Source organism: Biomphalaria glabrata, unplaced genomic scaffold (genome assembly GCF_947242115.1).
Source record: "Biomphalaria glabrata unplaced genomic scaffold, xgBioGlab47.1 scaffold_34, whole genome shotgun sequence".
Taxonomy (NCBI): domain Eukaryota; kingdom Metazoa; phylum Mollusca; class Gastropoda; family Planorbidae; genus Biomphalaria; species Biomphalaria glabrata.
Window position 1 is genome coordinate 18,509 of NW_026602921.1, and position 2,644 is coordinate 21,152.

Genomic DNA, 2,644 nt, shown 5'->3' on the forward strand with positions numbered 1-2,644 from the left:
TATGAAAACAACACCAACATTTTAGTAAATCCAAACACGGCAACAAACAACTGGCACTTAGATATCATCCCCAGTGTCGTCTGAATGGGAAAAAGAGCGGGAAAAATGTTTTGTTGTTGTTGCTTTTTTGTGTTTGTAACATTCATTATTTGTATCATTTATTTCGTTATTTAGAAGAAACGAATCCCTCTAGAAGTTGTTTAAAGGAGGTATCGCTTTTCAAAATAAAGTTTTCTTGTTTTTTGAGCCCTAAGGAACACGTTGCACCTCTTCCAGTTGGTCATCTCTCCCCCCCCCCCCCCCACCTGTACTAGAAAGCAGGTATTAGTTTTGGTTTTATTAAGGTAGCGTTTCTCAAACTGTGGGATGAAACCAACCTTCCCCGGGGGTGAAACACGAGCCGCGAAGTACCTAGGGATACTTATTGTTGTGGCTAGAATAGGTAGATCGTGGTAGAAATGGTAGATTACAACTCCCCCCGCCCCCCCCCACACACACAAACATGTTTCTGTTTCTGTTTTATTACTGTGCAGCTGTTTTTTTTTTACCTATTAAAAAAAAAACAAATTCAGAGTTCTTGTGTTCTGTGTGTGTTGTGTGTGTGTGTGGAACAGAATCATGTCTTTTGGGTGCCTCTGTATTCCATCTTATAACTTCAGCTATCTTTATTCTATAATTTTGTTAGACTGTTGCCAATCTTCTTAACTCTTTCTCTCCGTAATTATTTACCACATTCTGGTGGAATCAACGCTGGTATCGTCAGTTAGGAGAGAAATAGTTAAGAATTGTAACTCCTTATGACTTGTAACACTTCCTTGTCACTATGCCTGGTGTTATTAGATGCTTTCATCCATGGCGGCACAAGTCCGTACAAAGCAAGCTCTTGTTTGGTGTCTCCGGTGTGTACCCTGAAGGAAGGGTAGATAACCTTTGTTTTAGTGTTTCAGCTTTTCATCTTTTTATGCAATGTTTAGCTCTACAGAAAATTGTATAAGCTCTTCCGTGGGTAGATTATAATGAGTTGGCAACATTCTAGTTTTCTGACATTGTTTAGTTGACCTTGAAAATCTCCATATCTTCTTTTTATTCTATCTTCTGATAGTGTCTTACTTTTTGTGTGCGTGTAGGTCTCTCTCTCTCTCTCTCTCTCTCTCTGTGTGTGTTTTTACTACTGTACGCCAGAGTCTTTTTTTTTTCATCTCTCTAGATCGTTTTTGTTAAATGAAGATTTGGTTTTAAAATGTCTGTCTCAAGTCCCCCTGTTTCAAGTCCCCCTGTTTCAAGTCCCCCTGTCTCAAGTCCCTTGTTTCATTGCTAGCTAGCTGGGCTAAGATTTGGCGTTGAACTTTCTTGTTTCTCTTTGGTTTCTGACTTTGTCTATTACAAGTGTCTTACGTGAAAACCTCATCATTAGCGCTGGCCTGGTCACGTGACACAACAGACCATCTCGGGTTACTTACCAATTTCGTAAAGACTGTAAACTGAGTGAGAGCGCGCGTGTGTATAATAGAGCGAGAGGCAGAGAGAGATAGAGAGAGGAAGAGAGAGAGAGAGAGAGAATGAGTTAGGGATACTGCTGTCAGGTTTACTGTATTGACTTGGGTTATAGATATTTTAATAAATGGGGTGGGGGGGGGTAACTATCAGTGTTCAGTTTATGTTAGTGTTCTAATTTGTTCTTCAGTTATCAGTCAGACAAAAATGGTATCGATATTATCGGGAACTTTTCAATTTCTTCCAATGTACGGGATGTGTGGCTGAGGGGCTTGAGACTAAGACTTAAACGACTTTATTGATCCTTACGGAAATATGTTGTGATTACAAGGACTCTGTTTCTCATATAGAGACAACACAACAGAAACATACACATAAATATAAACCGCTTGGCTTCCTATCACCGTTGGTCAAGTTCGAAACCCGACTGGAGCTGAGTTGTGTTTGCTAAGCGCCTAAAGGCAGCGCGGAAACTTTCTCTCAGATAACCCCCTCCCACATCTCTCACCTCTCCTGCCTCTCCCACCTCTCTCATCTCTCCCGCCTCTCCCACCTCTCCTGCCTCTCCCACTTCTCTCACCACTGGTCCACAAAAGAGATTGGACCCTACACTGTTAGGATTCTCTCCTATTCTACAAATACTTCTCAGCACAACACTTCTAGCTGAAGAACTTGACAACAAGAGTATCAAAATAATGTGGTACTTTCATAACTAATAAATAGAAGCCAGTGCTACACACTTGGCGACACGAAACACTAACTACAAATGTTGTGCTGTACATAACTAAGACTAAGACTAAGACTGCTTTATTGATCCTTACTAAACTCTACTAGATTCTAGTCTGTCTACTCCTGGACTCTTACACGAGAACTCACATTGTACAGAACCGACTTTATTTTCAATCGTTAAAGAAGGCCTGCACGTTGACCTGCAACGTCACAACCTGTGGGCCATTAAGACCAATACCTCGTTGCTACGTTGCAGGTTTGTACGACGTGGCAACGAGCTATTGATCTAAATGGCCCACAGGTTGTGACGTTGCAGGTCAGTGTTGAGGCCTTCTATAACAAATGGTCTCGCTTTACTGCCTGGCTCTCCTGAACTGACTTACAGACTCAGTTACTCCTGAAACCTTTCGATCACATGACC